This window comes from Oxyura jamaicensis, chromosome 3 (genome assembly GCF_011077185.1).
Source record: "Oxyura jamaicensis isolate SHBP4307 breed ruddy duck chromosome 3, BPBGC_Ojam_1.0, whole genome shotgun sequence".
Taxonomy (NCBI): Eukaryota; Metazoa; Chordata; class Aves; order Anseriformes; family Anatidae; genus Oxyura; species Oxyura jamaicensis.
The window spans coordinates 91,199,031-91,218,436 of NC_048895.1; the positions used below are offsets into that span (position 1 = coordinate 91,199,031).

The 19,406-nt window shown below is 37.3% G+C and overlaps 1 long non-coding RNA gene across 1 annotated transcript; it reads right to left on the bottom strand.

Moving 5' to 3' along the window:
• Positions 1-1,584: 1,584 nt before the first annotated feature.
• LOC118164608 lies at positions 1,585-18,611 on the bottom strand. The gene is made up of 3 exons (XR_004749565.1): positions 18,475-18,611; positions 2,838-2,918; positions 1,585-1,716 (listed from the first exon to the last, which is right to left on the bottom strand). It is a non-coding gene; the product is annotated as an uncharacterized LOC118164608 (long non-coding RNA).
• Between the last annotated feature and the right edge of the window lie 795 nt (positions 18,612-19,406).

The window sequence follows — 19,406 nt, forward strand, 5'->3', positions numbered from 1 at the left end:
ATTTCAGAGCAAAAGGGAAGATTCAAGGCAGGAACATGATAAAAAGTGATGTGTTCATACCCTTAGACAGAGAATAAGAAATAGGATCATTTCCAGTGTCATAGCTTTATCAACATCCCCAAAATTTGAAGAACAGAATTTATCCCTTCCTTTTGCAGATGCACTTCATTTCTAAGTCACAACTAAAACCAAAACCAGAAAAAGAAATTAATTAGGCAAATATGGTGAAATGTCTGGGGGCATGCTGATTTTGCCACTTTGGGCTAAGTTAGCAGTTATCTCATATAAGGGTAGAAATGGAGAGCTGGAGTGAAAATAAAAAAAGTGGGAAAACCTCTCGAAGTTCCAGCTAAATCAGAGTGCTCTTCAGTTTGGTTGCAACATTGTCAGGTGACACATGAGTGAATCTACACCTGAGCAATCCATCAAAGCGTAAACACTACAGATGACGAACTTCACTTTGAAAGAGTGAATTAAAACGTTATTATTTCTAATTTATATGTTTGCTTTTGTACTGAGAAAGCTGTAATTTAAAAATAATTAATTTACGTTCTGTCTGATTGTGTAGCAGGGGCATTAAATTTAAATATCATTATGTTAGAATTTGCCCTGCTGAACTGGTAAACACAGTAATTTACAGACAATTAGCTGCTCGCTGATGTCTTTCAGATGCTGATCACTGTGAAATGTGTCCCCCGTGCCATGCCTGCGCAAGCAATTTCTGCCATCCTCCCACTGCAGTCTATTCATGGGGACCTTAGATTTGATAGGCTTATTTCAGCAGTAAGTAAAGATTTGGCATTGTTGGCAGAAGTACAACTATCTGGTGCCGGAATTACAATGATGCTTTGAGTTAATCTGACTAAAGCAAACTGGCAGAAACCGTGTAGTCATGTCTCACACCAGCTAGCATTTTGCATCAATCAATAGACTGTCTGTTCCCAACATTTCTAGCACCTAAAATATACTAAATTATTAGAAAACAGGCATGTTTGTTTTGTTCTCTTCGAACTTCATGGTTATGGTTTTGTCAGTGTTGTAACCTTTCAGACTTGTTCGACCACTTTTCTTGGCAGACATTTAAAACCAATTGCGTCTCAGTATCTGGTTTATAATTTGTGCTATCTGAAACACTAGTGATTGTTTGTGTAGAGCATGATATGCCTCAGTGTCCACATGTCCTGTAATCCGCCTGGCTTCCAAGTGACATTGTTTAATAGCACTGATGAAAAACAGGAATATTCCACCAAATAATTATTATGGCATTCAAATTCCTCATAGCAGTCAATGAGGAAATATATGAAAAACAAGCAGAGAAATGAAAAACAGCTGCACAGATTTAAAAAAATGATCAGCATGAAACCTCAATAATATTGTCTTTTCTGAACTAATAATTAATTTTCAACAATTTCTTAATCCTCCACTATCTTTGAGGTACATTACATAAACTAAAGCATTAGTAATAAAGATGTGAAATGATCTCTGCTACTGTTTTGTCCTTTGCCTGCTTGCCCCACCAACTTCCCTTGACTATTGAACAGTACAGTGCCTCCTTACCTGTTAGGAAAACACATATTTAATGAATGGGCCAAACTCCAGCTCAGCATCATCTCTGGAAGTAGCAAAGTCAACTTACGAGGACTCCATCAATTCTCTCTACAGTAACACCTGTCTTGTCACCGGCTGTTCTCCAGACCGAAGCTCTTCTACGGTACTCTGAAAGGAGGAACAAGCTCTGAATCTTTCATTTCCCAGACTACTTAAAATTTGTCCAGAATCACAATTATAAGAAATGGTAGGTGATGTGAATAAGTCTGGATAGTATCATTTATTTTCAGAAAATTACTCTGCAATTGCATTACTAAGGATTTACAGAAACACATTTTAAGACCTTGCACAGAACTGGGAACATTGTGCTGTACCCCAATCAATCTGCCTTGCTAACAAAGAAGGCTTCAGTATGTTGAAAAAAAAGGTTGTTTTCATTTGGAGTTTTAATTGTGAATGTGTTTTTATGATGCAACATCTCATCTCTGGGACATACCCCATCAATCCTATATAAGAATATAAGAATAAAACAGCTGTCAAGAGCTTCTACTCGTTACTGAACCTGGGACAGCATCAAAGCAGCAATATCATCATGAGATTTTAAAACTTTTGTTTTAAAATATGCTCACTCCAGAATAGCAGTGAAATCATATTTCCAACAAGAATCTGGTTCAATCCTGCTGTTAAAATATAAGAACAACTTTGTTGGATCAGAACATCTATTCGAGCTTTTATAATCATGGTATCATAGAGTGGTTTTGGGTTGGAAGGGACCTTAAAAATCCATCCCCCCTGCCATGGGCAGGGACACCTTCCACTAGACCAGGTTGCCCAAAGTCACATCTATCCTGGCCTTGAACACTTCCAGGGATGGGGCATCCACAGCTTCTCTGGGCAACCTCTTCCAGTGCCTCACCACCCTCTGAGTGAAGAATTTGTTCTGAATATCTGGTCTAAATGTACCTCTTTCAGTTTAAACCCATTACCTCTTGACCTATCACTACAGGACTGAGTAAAAAGTCTCTCTGCAAAGTATCACCAGCAGGTGAAGATAGGTCATCCTTCCCCTCTACTCAGCATTAGTGAAGCTGTCTGCAGGGTGTTCAGGGACCTGTGGGTACAAGAGAGACCTAGAAAAACTGTATAGAGTCCAATGTAGGGCCACCTAGATGCTGAAGGGACTGGAGCACCCCTCCTGTGAGGAGAGGCGGAGGGAGTTGGAACCGTTCAGCCTGGAGAAGAGGAAGGTGATGGAGAGAAAGGCGGATCTTATCATTGTCCATAAATACCCGAAGCGAGGGTTCAAAGAAGCTGGAGCCAGACTCTTTTCAGTAGTGCCCAGTGTCAGGACAAGAGGCAACAGGCACAAACTTTGGGAAAGATGACAAAACAAGGTGAACACAGAAAGATGTTTTCCCTGGTTATACCTTTATAGCTTTCAGTAATCTGAGACTCAGGGACTTTCAGAGATCTTCCACAAATTCTTACATAAATTTTGTCTAATTGCTTTTTGGGCCCATTTATACTCTTGGCATCCACAACATCCTATGGCAATGAGTGTTACAATGTGATTATGTGTCACAAGAAAAATACTTCCTTCTATTTGTTTTAAACCTGTTGCCTGGTAATTTCATTATTTTCTGTACTGTCTTTATGTTGTGGGAAACAGTGAATAGTTATTCCCTATTCACCCTTTCAATGTGTATCACATATCCTGCATATTTCTCTCCAAGTTCCCCATATTTAGCTCTTTTCCATACTGGAGATTATTAGTTTATTTAATCCTCAAATGAAAATATTCCAAATCCCCAGTGATTTTTTTTTTTTTTCTTAACCCATCTTAACCCATTTTACTGTGTTCTTTTTGGGTAGAATCAGAGTGTCTTGTTTCCATTTGATTCTTTATTGTTTTCATAATCCTGTTCTATTTTCTCTTATGATCTCTTGAACATTGAAAAAAATGTTTTCACAGAATCACAGAATTGTAGGGGTTGGACAGGACCTCAAGAGATCATTGGGTCCAACCCCCCTGCCAAAGCAGGTTGCCCAGGTAGGCATCCAGACGGGCTTTGAATATCTCCAGAGAAGACTCAACAACCTCCCTGGGCAGCCTGTTCCAGTGCTCTGTCACCCTCACCATGAAGAAGTTCTTTTGCATGTTGGTGCGGAACTTCCTGGGCTCTATTTTGTGGCTATTACACCTTGTCCTGTCCCCACAAACCACTGAAAAGAGGTTGGCCATATCCTTTTATCTTCCACACTTCAGGTATTTATAAACATCGATAAGATCCCCTCTCAGTCTTCTCTTCTCAAGGCTGAACAGATCCAGGTCTCTCAGTCCTGGGGGAAGATGCTCCAGGCCCCGTACCATCTTTATGGCTCTCTGCTGGACTCTTTCTAGGAGATCCCTGTCTTTTTTTTGGTACTAGGAAACAGAGAACTTACTATAAATTACTAACTATAACTTACTATAAATTACTAACTTACTTATAGTAAGTTCAGAGAACTTACTATAAATCCTACTTCCAGTACTGCCTTCCTGATGGTCACTTAATATTTAATCTTATGTTCAACAATTTATGGTTTATTTCCATTCATGGTATGTATGAATTTGCATTCATTTGCATTCATTCAATTTTATTTACTATTCTGTCAAACGTGTATGCTGTACCATAAGACTATTCTGCAACTTTTTCTCGTCAGCTCCTGTGCTGACTATTGTAATCAATTTTGTACCATTTTGAGATTTTTTTTCTCACTATTAACCTTTTCACAAGTTCACTTAGGAAAATTTTTACACTATATATAAAATATCACATATATACATGACATATATGTTATATGTATAATAATGTCACATGCTTAAACACATATACCTCAGAGATTTCATGTTCAATTCTTTTAAAACAGCTTTGTCAAAAAATATTTTCAAAAGCTTCTAAGCTTCTTGAAAATCTAAATTTAATTCTTCCAAGAAATAATTTCAAATATTAATTCCTTGAGGTAGTTATTGCTTATGAGTTTGATGATAGGATAGAAATAATTTACAGTTTTCAATTAGGGGTTAGGATTCAGCCATGTTTATGATTCTAAAATGTCCAGAATTGACACCTATTGGTGTCTAATCCACCATGAAGAAAAGCTCAGGGTAGCAGCAGAAAGATGCTTTTTTATTATCTCTGGTTTTCAGTTTACCATCTTCCTGTGTTTCCAGTGGAGGACAGTGGGCTAAGTAATATTCCAAACCCTGTGCTGGTGATGGACACAGGAGGACAAAAGCTGGAGGCTTTAGTTTTTAAAATCAGGATTTCAGGCAGCTAGTATGTAGAGATCCACAGTAGCTACCAATCTAGAAGACTTTGATATCACTGTAGCCAGAGATTGTGCTTCACTGCTGGTCTTCACTAATACAGTTGTTCAGACAAAAATAGCTTCCTATGATTGGATAACTTTGTCAAAAGATATCCTACAGAAGGGCTCAGCAAACTGGTGGGAAGTTAGTCTGGAATGAGAATCTTCCATGGGAAGAAAAATAGGAAAATTTTACCATTTTTATCTTTATTATTTTTGAGAGACCGAGTACTTTTTGTTTATTTTATAGTCTTGGCCCCACAAGGCATTGTTTCCCCAGAAGAGACTTTTATATATAAATATATATATATTTATTTTATTTTTTATTTTTTATTCAGTAGCTCTCTTCTGGCCTCTTTTTTGCTCTTTAAGCATTTAAGCTAGACATACTACTATACGGTGATAATGATGATCCATATGGGATCATGGGATAAAGAAGAAGCAGAGATGTCACAAAATGTAAATGTATGTAGTCTTAACTTCAGGGAATAAGAGCCAAGTGTATCTCAGCTTCAATGTGTGAAACTTGACAAGTCAAGGAATACCTAAATTTAATCAGATACAGATACAATTCTTGCCAAACCTTCTAGTATTTCTCTCTGCAATTTTGCTGGCTTGTAGCCATTCTTAATTGGAAACAAGACAGAATTTAATCTCTGAGCAATATACAAAATTCACTATGACCTACCTTTCAAGTCATTATGGAAACTGAATTTTCTTTGTCTGAGAAAAGACGTTAGAATATGGCCCATGGTGTCTGTCAAATATCAGTTGATTATAAGTAGAAATCTTCATGCTTGGGTAAAAGGAAGCTCTAGATGGGAAATGAAAATATGAGATTGCTTCATAAGGGATGACAACTTAGAAGAATTTTAAATATCTGTAACTGTTATGTTCTTAAAGGTGTAGTCCACTAAAATATACACAAATAAAAAATGAGGTTTTCTAGTGGCTGAAAATTTGATATAACCTGTAGAAGAAAATACATCTAAATAGAAATATGTAATAAGGCTGCACTACTTCTTAATCTACTGTTCCAACATAAAAGAAGCATAAACAAGTCCAGGTATTTTATCCTTCATTAACAATATTGAACCCCTGGAGCCTCATTATATTTGTGTTTTGCCTCTTGGACTTCAGCTATGCACCTAAACTTGGACATATTTGTTATACACATGTGATTCGAGATCCTGTTATGCAAGATAGAAATTCATTATAGGAATAGAGCAGAATTGTTGACTTCAAGCCAACAGTGAATTTTGAGATAAGAATAAGAAAATAAAAGTTCTTTTGGTACATCATTTGCTTTTTCTTTTTTTCCCCCCACAAATAAGGTCTTTCTGTCACAGTAACATCCTTGTTAAAGAAGCAATCCTGACAAAGGTAGTCCTTTTCTGTTACCGTAGTAATCCTCATTTATCTAAACATATTTAATGTTCAGGTATTTCACAAATAATGGCAACAAATAATTCATGAGCTAAAGTGCTTTTTTTGTCTCTGTACTCGGTATTTTTCTATTTAATGTGTTTCGTAACCAGAAAATTACCTTTAGGATTTCTTACTAGTTTGCTACTCATCTGATATTTGAGGTAATTCCTAATTCTGCCCATTCCTACTTCTGAAAGTGGTCCTGGACTATATATGCATTATCTTCTTTTTCATATCAGTATAGACGAGAGCCTGGAGAGTTTACAGTCATAAGGTATTATTTCAGCTGCTTGCTTGGAACATAGACTTACAAAGTACCCACTACTTTACAGTGAGAGGGGATATTTTATGCTTTCACTAAACTTGAATTGAACCAGAATTCATAGTAAAAGTTATTAAACTTTCAGGATTCACAACTTTTTAATATTTTTAATCAGTAGTCCTTTGAGTATTTGTGAAGAACAATACAGCCTCATGAAAAACTAAAGAATCTATGTTATTAAACACCACATGTACATATGAATCTTCTGAAATGAGGGTAAAGAAATAAATAAATAAAAAGAGGCTAAAGAAGCACTAGAAAACAACACAATTTGCTCAAAGTGTTTGCTTCATGGTGTATCAAATGCAGATTGCTGAGATCTTTTGTAAAATGTGTCATTTAGAATACCATCTCATCTTCCTATTAGAAGCAATTATTGCTTCTTGCAGCCACCCCTTTTATTATTTGCACTTGGATTATAAAGTATGGTTATTTCTTTGTGAAAATCTAAACCAAGAAATAGGAATTCAGTTTCATTTCTTGTCTTTCAGTGTTATTTCTGAAAAGATTAGCTCATATAAAAGAACTCAGCCATGAAATGTTCTTCCCTTGAGACAACCCATTCTCATTTAAGTCCACAGCCATGTACCACAGAGCTGTGTTTGCCTCTCATTTAGCACAGTGTGACAGGCTGCCTTCCACAGCCTTTGTATAGGCAGGATGTAGGTATGCATACTGTGTTCAGAAACAAAACAGAATAAAATAAAATAAAATAAAATAAAATAAAATAAGATAAAACCCAACCTTGATTCTCATCAGGGAACAATTTTGGAGACCTGTAAAAATCATTTATATTTGTCACTCTGAAAAGCACACAGAATCCCTGAATTTTATACGGAGGAATACTTTCTAACCCAATTACATGTCCAAGTAGTTTGGCAAATCTCTATCTGCAGTAATTTGAATCTAAAACTGAGTAACTTTTGCCCTTGTTCTGGTTACTGGTATTTCTGGAGTACACAAGCTAGATTTTGGGTTTCCTAGTTCCTTTAATGTCATCTGATATCCCTGATTATGCTGGCCTCGACTGTAGAGCTGCTCCTTTTATTTACTAATGGGACTCTTTTCCATTCCCAAGGTTTAAACTGTATTTGATCCTCCTTCTGCCAAAAGTAACTGTAATAGAGCCTGAAGTTTTTAGGGCCCAGTGTCATAAGCCTTGCTTTTGCCTGGGATTTTCCTTTTCTTGTGAGGAACGATGCAGTAAACTCTCTTACCGTCTGTCCTTCAATCAGATGCAGCTGGTGTGGGTATATCAGACACATTTACCTTGTGGATGAAGTGTGGGAGTAATTCCTACACATATGGGAACACAGGAGTATAAAGTAAGTAGAAGTGCCAGCAAAAATAGTCATAATTATTTCTTATTTCAGGCCATTTATTATTAACATTACCCTGTAAATTGTTAAAGGATTGGTGCTCTTTAGACATTGAAAAGTTGTGCTAATCACAGAAAAGTATAGTTTCTCTTTTCCCGCAGCCTGCTCTCAGTCAAGTGTGGACAGTGGCATGAGCAACAAGTTATTCTGCTCATGTCCTTTGTGGAAATAAAACATTTGGAGAAGGAGAGCAGACCATTTTACTGGGCTGTGAATACAAAGCACAAGAGAGACCTTCACCCTGTAGCATTATAATTAGGGCACACACCTGGAGAACAGGACCCTGGATTTTGAACAGTTTCTGTACTGGCTGTTGATATTAGAGCATCATAGATGCAATATATAAACCCTCAGTCTTTAGAACTCTGCTCCTTTATTTACCCAAGAAAGTACTTTTGTTTACTTTGTTGTGTTTCCTCTTGCTTTTTGTTGTGTGGCCAAATGACTTTTATGTTTTCTGTAGAATGAAATTTCCAGCAAAAATACTGAACCGTGTCATTTTTATCCAATTAATCTCTTGTCTGTTGTGTAAGGTACAGTCAAAAGTTATGTGTGCTTAAATTTCCTCAGCAGCACAGAGTGCTGAGGTTGCATATCCACCTTGCTAAAGGAGATGTGATATCAAACTGATGTTCATGTTTAAAATTTAAAGGGCAGATCAGTGTCCTCAACCTTTGTGTTTTAAATAAGCCCAACGCTCAGTGCCAAATTCTTCAGGGTGTAGCTTTAAAAACAAAGCCTTCACAGGTGAGCCTGCCTTTAATCTCCAGGGGGTAGGGGAACTTAACTACAGGTTTGAGAAAGGCACCAAATCTCCAATACAGAGACCAGCCTCCCCCCACCTGCCTTTTATTTTTGTGATTCTTCTTGGCTGACTTCTGAAACCATCCTTTTAACATGTACATTTTGGGGGGAATGTCATAATCTATATTCCCACCTCTTTCTATAGTTTATTTGCAAAATTAGGGTATCTAGCAGAAGCTTCTGTGTCGACCAGATACTTAAGCTACACATTATTTTTTATATTTATATTAGTTTTATTTTATATGTAGTATTAATTAAATACTTTAAATATATTTACATTTAAATAATTATTTTTAATAAATATTTAACAATAAATATTTAAATATATTTTAGTAATTATTTAAATACTTTAAATGTTTATAGTTAAGAAAGTTTTTCCTTACATGTTGAAGCAATTTATTAACTAATATATATTTTGCCTCCAAAATTCACAGATATGTAGACTTAAGAGAGAGTTTCCAACCAGAGACACCATTGTTCCTTGCTCATCTCAGAAGAGTAGAATATCTGCCATACATCTCACGTTCCTTGGCTGATTGTCTTCAGAAATAGCAGACCTGTATGTATTTCCCATTATTATAAGGCAATGTTTTAGCCAGTAAGAAGAGGTGACTTTGGGTAAAGCTAGGTCAGATCCTAGGATAATTAAGAAAAACATATCTGTTTTAAATTCCGTGACAGGAATTGTTTACTAGAAAATATTTGATGACAAAGAAATAAAACAATGATTATGTGGGTTGAACTTTATGCTGAGCTGAAGCAGTGTTCCAGATGTATTAGTGGAGATAAACAGCCAAAGGGGATTTCTGATAATTAGGTGTTATTTCCAACTGAAGAATTAAAACAAAATGATGCAGATGTATTTTGCTGCCTTCTGTTAATATGCACTCTAACTTCCTTTGTCTTTTCAATTTTCTTCTACTACTCATTATATTTATGGGAGTACATTGAGCTAGTCTTATTGTGGGCAGAAACTTCTACTGGGGTAGAAACCGGGTTTCAGACCCGCAACATAGAGCTTAACTGAAACACCTATAAGGCGTAAATAATAATAGTTATTATCAATGTAGCAAGATATAGCAAGATAAGAAATCATGTCTGATGATGTAATATATCTGTGTTTCATCTCTCTTTGTAGCTAGCAATCATAAGTCTAAAGGGAAATTTTTGCTGGAATTGCAAAATATAAAACAGCTCTACAGAGAGCAAACTTCTGGTTAAAGAAAAAAAGAAGAAGCTATTAAAAAGGGGTATTTTTTTCTACTCACACCATGCTTAAGCACAGCTTATTATTGACTCCTTAATTATTTGCTTTGCATAACTTAATATTCTCATGTTGAAACACGAGAGGGAAAACAAGCAAACAAAAACAACACCAACAAATACCCACATGTTTCCAGGTGAAAGAAAATAATTTTTGGAATCAAAATGAACTATGAGTAGGATTTGCTGCAGAGTTTTCAGTATGCATTGAAAAACAATGTGTCTGTTGCAATGACAGAAGCATTTATGAGCAATTCGATATCCAGGTCTGGCTGAGGGGGAAAGCAGCTCTGAAGTGATTTCTTTGACCTTCAGAACCAATTATGTTTCTTTAGCTTTTTGTTTTGCTTTTTGCTAATCAAGTTTCTGCATCAATAGTGCTTACTGCTTGGTTCTGCCATATACCCTGTTGTTTGCCTAGGGTTTTGAAGTTCACTGTCTCTTTGTGCTTGGATATCGGTTTGTGTGCAGGTGTCTTGAAAAACAATAACCTCAACTGTGCACCACCATTTAATTCCTGGAAGGGAAACTCCATATTATATGTCCTGTTGCAGACTATGAATATGACCACATGAGCTTCCATCTGCCTTAATAAGACAAGAAAAATACCTCTAGGAAGCTAATGGTGAAGGTAGAAGATTGTTTAGCAAAACAATATTTTCTTTACTGACTTCTGAAAAGTAGTGAAAACCCATTCCAATATAAATCTTTCTGTACAAAATTCTGACTCTTTGGATGGGGAATGTATATTAACTAAATGTCACCACACAGGTTACAGGAAAACTTCCCTTCTGAATCTACTTGTGTCAGCTGATGCCATTACTGGCTCCAGATGTACCATCAGGTGTTTTATGGCACTGATGCTGAAAGGCTTGTGCATTCATTTTCTAGTGTACTTTCAGGCAAGATCAACGAGGTAATCAATGATAATGATGATACAATATTGTGTGCTAACCCAAACACCTTTGCCTGAAGTAAAATAAGGATTGCTCATAGGATTCCTCCCACAGAAGGCCAGGATCAGACAACCTGGGATTGAAAATGTTATCAATCACCTAAAAGAAAGCTTGTCATTGCCTAATTTGGCTGCTTTGTAAAACTACCTTTTTGCTTTCTTGCACTCAGTAACTTGTGTTATTATGTTTGTTTCAAAATGTGGTACAAATATAGAGGAATAAAAATGTACTTATTTGTGGACATTAGAAAATTAGGTGGTGATGAGTAATCTGTGCTTTCAGATTCTCATTGAGAACAGTTCTGGAATACTTAGAGCTTAAAAGATATGTCAAACAGGAAAAAAAAAGGATATATCAAATTGAATATTATACAATAATTATCTTGCAATTTGATTAGAACAATTTTAAACTGCCAATTCTTCCTCCTACAGATTTCTCAATATTATCTCTGAGGTTAAATCTGGAGATCTGTCTTCTAATTTAAGATGGCTAGGTTGGGAGAATTTTTTTCATCATTATTATTATTTTATTTTTATTTTTTATTTTTTCTTCTTCTTTCCACTTTTTCTTTATGTGTTTTTGAATATTTCATAAGTATAAACGCACATCAGGTTTACTATAATATATACAAAATTAGACTATTTACTTGTCTCCGTTGTGTGCTGCTTGTGTTTATAAATAATAACATATCAGCACAAATATCAAGTCTTTCACGTGTTTCACTGAAATCCCAATGAAAATTTAATCTGATTAATCAGCTTTTAAATATATTTCCTTCAGTTAAGCTGCATTAGCACTTTCTGTTTACAGAAGATAGACAACAATTTAGTGTGAACTACTACAGATGTCAAAGACAGCATATGCTGCCTTGGGGTAGATGGTACTTGTGATGATGTAGTTGTATTATTTTTAGTGACTTTAAAAGCTCAAAGAGAATTACACAGAGATAAAGTATTTCAGAAAGTTAGCTAAAATAGAGTGAATTTGGAAAAGTATCAAGCATAAGGGTCTATCTTTGACTTAGTTAATGTTTTTGTTTGGCATTTCATAGAAAAAGGAAAAATCACACCAGAGCTAAGTCAGACAGAGCTCTTACAGGATGCCATTCATATTCCTGATAAGGATAGCCACCTACACAAATTAAGGCCAAGAACAAGTTATACATCTGTAATCGCTGCCAAACATGTGTAATGAAGCAGACAACATTTCTTATTTCTTTTCTTTCTCTTTTTTTTTTTATTTTTTTTTATTTTTTTTCCTGTTGTTTAATTAAGGGTTGTTTTGAGCTATAGAATATTTTCCAATGGACAGAAAAAATGCTTAATCAATTTGTTACTGTATCATACTGTTCCTAAATATCTTAGATGGGTGGTTGTTACTTTGCAGCTATAGTAGAACAATCTCTTGGAATTTTCCATTGTGTTATGTCAGGCAACGCTGCTTTTGACTTCTGAAGATAAGGTAGAGGTTTCCCAAGAATTCAAAAGTATTTTCATCAAGATGGATGCTGGGAACAGCCTCATCGCCAATTCTACTCTTTGTTCAATGGCTGAAACTCTTCTGAGGGACTCACAGCAGGCAAGTACATCCCCCTGGGGTTTCCCAGTTCTGAGTTTTCTTTGAAGGAAATACCTACTTTTACTCAGTAGCCTGGGAAAACAGAACACTTGTTCAGGAAATACAGGACCATAGCCATCACTTTTGCTCTGGGATATGCTGAAATTGCACTTTCTCACCTAATTGCCTCAGAGTGTAGGGAGCACCTGGCTGATGGATATCTCCAGTGAGGATGAAGCTGGACAACTGTGCAGAAAAGACCAGAAAATTCATGGAGCCAGGAAGAGAAAAGTTCATGGACTTGAGGGTAGGAAGGCTTTAGAGAGGGATCTGGATAGGCTGGATTGATGGGCAGAAGCCAACCGTATGAAATTCAACAAGGCTAAGTGCTGGGACCTGCACCTGGGACAAAACAACCCCATGCAGTGTTACAGGCTGGGGAAAGAGTGGCTGGAAAGCTGCCCGGTGGGAAGGTACTTGGGTTTATTGGTTGATAGCCAGCTGAATATGAGCCATCGGTGTGCTCATATGGCCAAGAAGGCCAACAGCAACCTGGCTTGTGTCAGAAATAGTGTGGCCAGCAGGACTAGGGAAGCGATTGTCCCTCTGTACTTGACTCTGGTGAGGCCACACCTCGAGTACTGTGTTCAGTTTTGGGCCCCTCACTACAAGAAGGACATGGAGGTGCTCGAGCGAGTCCAAAAAGGGCAATGAAACTGGCGAAGGATCTAAAGAACAAGATTATGGGAGTGATTGAGGGAACTGAGGTTATTTAATCTAGAAAAAATGAGGCTCAAGGGAGATCTCATCTGTCTTTACAGCTGTCTCAAAGAAGGTTGTAGCAGGGTGGATTTTGGTCTCGTCTCCCAAGCAACAAGTCATAGGACAAGAGGAAATACCCTCTTGTTGCACCAGGGTAGATTTGGGTTGGATATTAGGAAAAATTTATTCATGGAGAGGATGGTCAAGCATTGAAACAGGCTGCCCAGGGAAGTGGTTGGGTCATCATCCCGGAAAGTATTCCAAAGTTGTGTAGATGTGGAGCTTAGTGTCATAGTTTAGTGGTAGAGTTGGTAGTGCTAGGTTAATGGTTGGCCTTGATGATCTTAGATGTCTTTTCCAACCTAAATGATTCTAAAATTCTATGAATGGGGAAATGTCTGTTTCCAATACTGTCTATTAAGATACATGGGATAAAATACACAGACAGTTCCAAAGCAGAACCCAGATCAGGAACCAGAATGAAGAAAACACTCTCAAAAGGGTTGAAGACACATTCCCTCTTGTTTGCCCTCTCAAGTTAGTGCACTCTGTAAAGCACCAAACATGGACAAATTGGGTATAGACAAGGATCTGATGGTCTTGTTCCAGCCCAGCAGCTGCAACAGAAGTTGCAGTTGCAACAGAAGTTGCAGCTGATGATATCTCAGCAGTGTGAGATGCCAATTCTAGCCCAGGAACAATCAGACCCAAAATCCAGACTGTAAGTAGGTGGGGTGGATTATAGCCACCATGACTTTGGTCCACTTGAATCTTTCCATGAACTGCCTTATTTCACAAACTGCATGCAATATCGATAGAATTTTTAAGCCCATGGGGAAAATGTTGTGAAAACAGATGCAGTTTATTACAGATATAAGCCTATTAAATTGAAAGATATTAAGTGGTGAAATAAATTATTAAGAAAAAATCAAAACTAACAGACAATCACAGACATTCTCCTGGGGGAGAAATCTATTTTCTGCTCAGCCACAAGCTCAGTAATGGTGAGATATGGTCCATTTAATGAAGGCTGAAATGTACAAACACTTGTACTAGATACTGTTGTATACTAGATACTGTTGTTATGAACGGTATGCTCTAGCTGTGTAATTCCGTACATTCAAAAATAAACGTTGCAGTGTCTTACAAAAGACATAAAAACAAACAAAAAAAACACAAAAGTGCTCCCCTTTGGTAAGGCTCAGCACTCCTTTATATAAAGAACTGTTTTTGTCACCTCAGAATATTCTTCTAAAGCTAGTCATAATTCTTAATGTTTTTAGTCATAATTCTTATGATTTTGCAAAAATATTTCTGTTTTGTTTGACTTCAGTAGCAAGCAAAAAGGTGCTCCTTCTTAACATTCACAGCCAGCTCCAACACTTCAGCAGATTGATTAATAATGAAGAGAAAATGGGAGAAAGTAGCTTTCTGTCCCTTTAGAGATTGTTTAGATACAAAAAGATTAATAACAGCCACAGGTAGATTGGAACCAAGAATCTATTTTCAAAAACTTCCCAGGTGATAATGGCACAATGTCAACGAGGCTTTTAAATAATTTTTTAGAGTCCTATGAGCAGTTCCAGGTCCCAAGATCCAAGAACCCTTACATTTTAAATCCGGATGTGAATCTTTTACAACACAGATGCAGGTTTGTGTGTCTTCAAGCTTTGGTTTAATTCAATCAAATCAATCTTGAACTTCTCTCTCTCTCTCTCTCTCTCTCTCTCTCTCTCTTTTGGTTGTTGCTTGTTTGACAGAAATAAATAAGACTTAGGCAACAGTATGTTCTAAGCTTACTTATGCATATATGATGATTTCCTGAATATTCTTTGATAACTTAAAACTCTTGTCTGATTCTTAACTCATTTGACAAAATGATAGAGGACAGAAAAAAAAATAGAAAAAAAGAAAAGGTTTTCTGCAAATAAATGAACTCTTAGAGGGGAGAAATCTTGTTAATTAAAGTCTGCTGTAGAAATTTGTACTCTATTGGAATAGACATGAAATAGATATTTGGAACCTAGAATGAAAAATTTCATTCAGACATCACAGTTTGTGAAAAATAGTGTTTTTAGTCCTTACACATGGCCAAAGTCTATCAAGTACAAGGCACGAATTTATAGGAAACCAAGCTTTATTAGCTTCAGTGTTCAGGGAGAGATTTTGTTTTACTGAGTAAATAATTTATTCCTTCATTCTTGCAGTCTGCAGTGCCTCCATTTTTGGCTGGGTTTGGAAGAAATGTAGTAGCACTGTGAGAAAGGCCAAGGCATTTCTGAGCCAGTCTAAAAGAGAAAGTCTGAGCAGTCATGTGGAAATAAATTTGTTATGAGATTTGCAGCCCTCTTGTAAATCAAGTCAGTTTTGATAATAAGCACCATTACAGTGCATCTTGTTTCAGTCTTTCTCTACGTTGTTTCGAGCTGGTTGTCACCTCAGTGAAAGATATATTACTTCTAACTATCTAGTCCAAGACCTTTCTTTCTTTGATGCAGCATTTCCAACAACAACAAAAAAATCATTGCTGGGGCCTGAACTTCTATGTTTCTTCCCTCTGTTCTTCACTACTTGGATTGAGAAACAAGGCTTTTTCTTGACAGCTCTATCAGCATCTCTTCTAACTGTGTAACCATGTGAGGGAGTGCCTGAAAGGAAACTGTAGAGATGTGCATATACATTTAGGCTTCATTAAGCAAAATCTATGAAATTATGGAGCTCTGCCCAAATGCTTATTTCCAAGGAAGCTAATATTACTGCAGCTCAATCACAAGATTGGTCAAAGTGTAGTTTATGACAGCATCACTATTGCAAATGTACTACTGAGTTGGACATTGTTTCTTCTGCTTTCTCCTCTCTTTTTAGTAAATAAAGTTTAATGCTTCTAGCATGGAAGTGGTAGCCTCAGTAGCTACCATTTAAGCTTAAGAATATTTGCAGTGGGATTTCCTAACAGGCTTCGTAGAAAGAAAGGCCCATTGTTTGAAGCCCAATTTTTTTATTTATTTTTTTTTATTTTTTTGGATAAGACTGATCAAAATAGTTTATGCAGATTTTCATAAGCTTTTTGCTTACACCATGTATTATTTGGCTTAGTGATCACAGCTGAAAAGCATGATTTTAATAAAGGACTTGAATAAGTAGATTAAAGTAAATTACAGGGACTTCCTTCTTCCGATGGTAAACAAAGTAAACTAGTTCAATCAAAGTAAGGTAGGTTATATATAGCATGTGTATTATCATTAATTTGTTTGCTTATTGCTTTACATTTATATTTAAAGTAGCAAACATATTACAGATTATAAGAAATAATACTTTTTAATTACCAACTGAGCTCCTTAGTTTCAGTCTCTTTGGATGAAGTAAGGAGAACTGTTGCTGTAAACTCAAATTCTAATTAATGTTCCCCAAACACCCAAGAATCAATGATTTGTTTACAAGTCCCTGTAAGGGACTTGTGAGAGAATCACTCTGAATACATTTCTTGTGCAAGGAAAAACGTATGTTCCTGTGAATGCCAGTGCTAACTGCAGATTGATTTCATTGACTTGACCATTTAAATCCAGGTGAAAGAAGAGGCAGGAAAGAGACTGCTACTCCCATCACCTCAGCTGATGTGTGCAGCCAGACACCTAAATGCAGACGGGGTTAAATGCATTGCCAGCTTTGGACTTGGGAAGGAATTTTGCTCAGGGGTGTAGAGGCCAGGGACTGCTGGGTCTGGGAATTATTCTGGCTCTGTTAAGGTCATGAAGGGTGTATTCCACAGCACTGTGCTCCTGCGGTGCTGTGGAGAAGGTGCTGGTGACCATGGCTGCTCCTTGTGCCTGCTGCTGAGGCTGGGTTCAGGCCTCTGGGACGCTGATTTCTCTGAGCTGCCTTTGCCTCATGGAAATCTCCAGTGTGTGTAAGATGATATGCATGAGAGCATTAGTGTGGGCACATGATTGCTGGCACCCTTTGATATTAATCAGCAAACAATCTCACGTACCAAATGAACTCCAGTGACAGCTTCCTGAGGAAGGAATAGCCAGTCTCACCAGGCAAAGGAAATCTGCTGCTTCTCCTGTAGCTTCTCCAGGGTATTTCCCTAAAGTAGAGTTTAGAAGCACTTGATCCCTGGCCAAAGGTCTGGTCTTGTCACCAAAGCTGCAGCCCCAGACATTTGAAAGCAAATGGCCCAGATCTTGCATAAAAACTGAGGCGGAGCAAGCAAGTGCCTGTAAAGTAAGGTCTATTTAATTGTGTCTTGTCATTGCAACAATATTTATGCAGAGGCAATGTTATATTTTGATACATTCATCAAGGAAAAAAAAGTGATTTTTCCAGGTTTTTCCAGCTGAATGACTAATCACAGAAATCCATGTTTCGTTTCAGATACAGGTAACCATAGCTACTTTTGTTGCCTAGCGACTCCTTCATACAGCTGAGAGTAGTCCTGATCCTGCCACCTTCTGCACAGCAGAATTCAGCTGTCACACCACTGTAGCCCTACAGCAGTTCCCTGTGACACAGAACAAGTGCTGTGGGGCTTATCCTGCAACCCAAGGGATTAGAATTGGAGCTGGTGCTGCTATAGGAAAATAAAGAGGGCAGCCCAGTGCAAGGGAGGGAACCAAATGCTGACCTATCTTATAGCAACATAAACCCAGCTTTGGCTTAAGGCAGGATCTGACTCGGTATTCTCAGCTGTGCTATAACAAATCTGAGGCAAAAATATATATGTATATTAAATGATACCTTCTCCATTAGTTTACATAAAAGACCATTTAGGGCAGAATTTAAGGGTATTGATTAGTTTCTCAGCTCAGACACAGAGTAACTAGTAAAAAAAAAACTAGGATCTGGCTCCTTTATGGGGTGAAAAGCAGCACTGGTTCTTTTAAAGACAGGTAATGATGAATTATGTCATTTTGGAAACAGAAAATGTATTTATGTAATAGATAAGGTTTTTGAAATAGACTTATAAAAAGTCTATGAGTCAGATTCTCCCAATTACGTCAACTTAATCTGAGTTAATTGTAAATTAACAACAATAAACTTTATTGGCCTTGGTTGTGAAGGGCTTCTAAAATGCAGCTGCTTTATGTATGATGTGACTCACCAGCATACAGTCTTGGTTTGCAGATGTCTGTGGGTGATGTCATGGCCTTGGGTTCTCCCTTTCAGAGCATTTTCTCAGAACAATGACTTGCAACTGCTTTTCACCTGAGCTCTCATCTGATATTTGTGGTCTAGCTGGATTGTTTGCACCAGAAGGACAAATTGCTTATGTAAGTCCAGGCACTTATTGTGCAATTTTGTCTGTTTGTAAATAGAGATGCCCTTGTCTCCCTCCTCGGCCTTTCCCCTCAGCACTCAGCAAACCTATCACCTTGCAACAGGAGCAGACAAAAGAAAATAGTTTCCATGCACACAGACCTGAGTTTGCCCTTCCAAAGGGGAAGTGTTTGCACTCTGCTGAACAACTCCTTCTCAGGAGCTTCCTTTTTGGAGCATCCATCTGTTTTCTGCTGCTGATACATACAGCTCTGCAGACCAGTTAATGTGCTTTTGCAGCAAGTTCTTGAAAGCACTGCTTTCTCCTTCTGTTAATTCTTGTTAATTCATGAGTTCTATCAGGTTAGTGCCACAGGTGGTGTCTGCTGCTAAATCTTCTTGAGTAATGAAACTTGGTCATCTCTACTGCTAGATCATTAACCTGGTCCCTGGTTCATGCTGGATCAGCTCGGACTCCTCCAAGCAGTTCTTGGGCACTTATGAGTTAGTGCAGAACAAAGGCAATTTCCTCGAGGCAGTTTGGAAGCAACAGCTGTGCTTTGGAGAGAAAGAGTTGTCATTAGTGCAGACACAGGCCATTCTGGTCTAGCCAGTTTGAGTATCAGAAGGTTCAGAGAAGTTCTATTCATGTTTAATTAATTTTCTGTAAAGAGGCATAGTGTTTTGACCAGTTTATTCCAGCACGTTTCTTACTTGCCACCTCTTGAGCAGGTTCAGCCTGATCGTGGTTTTTTTTTTTTTTTTTTTTTTTTTTTT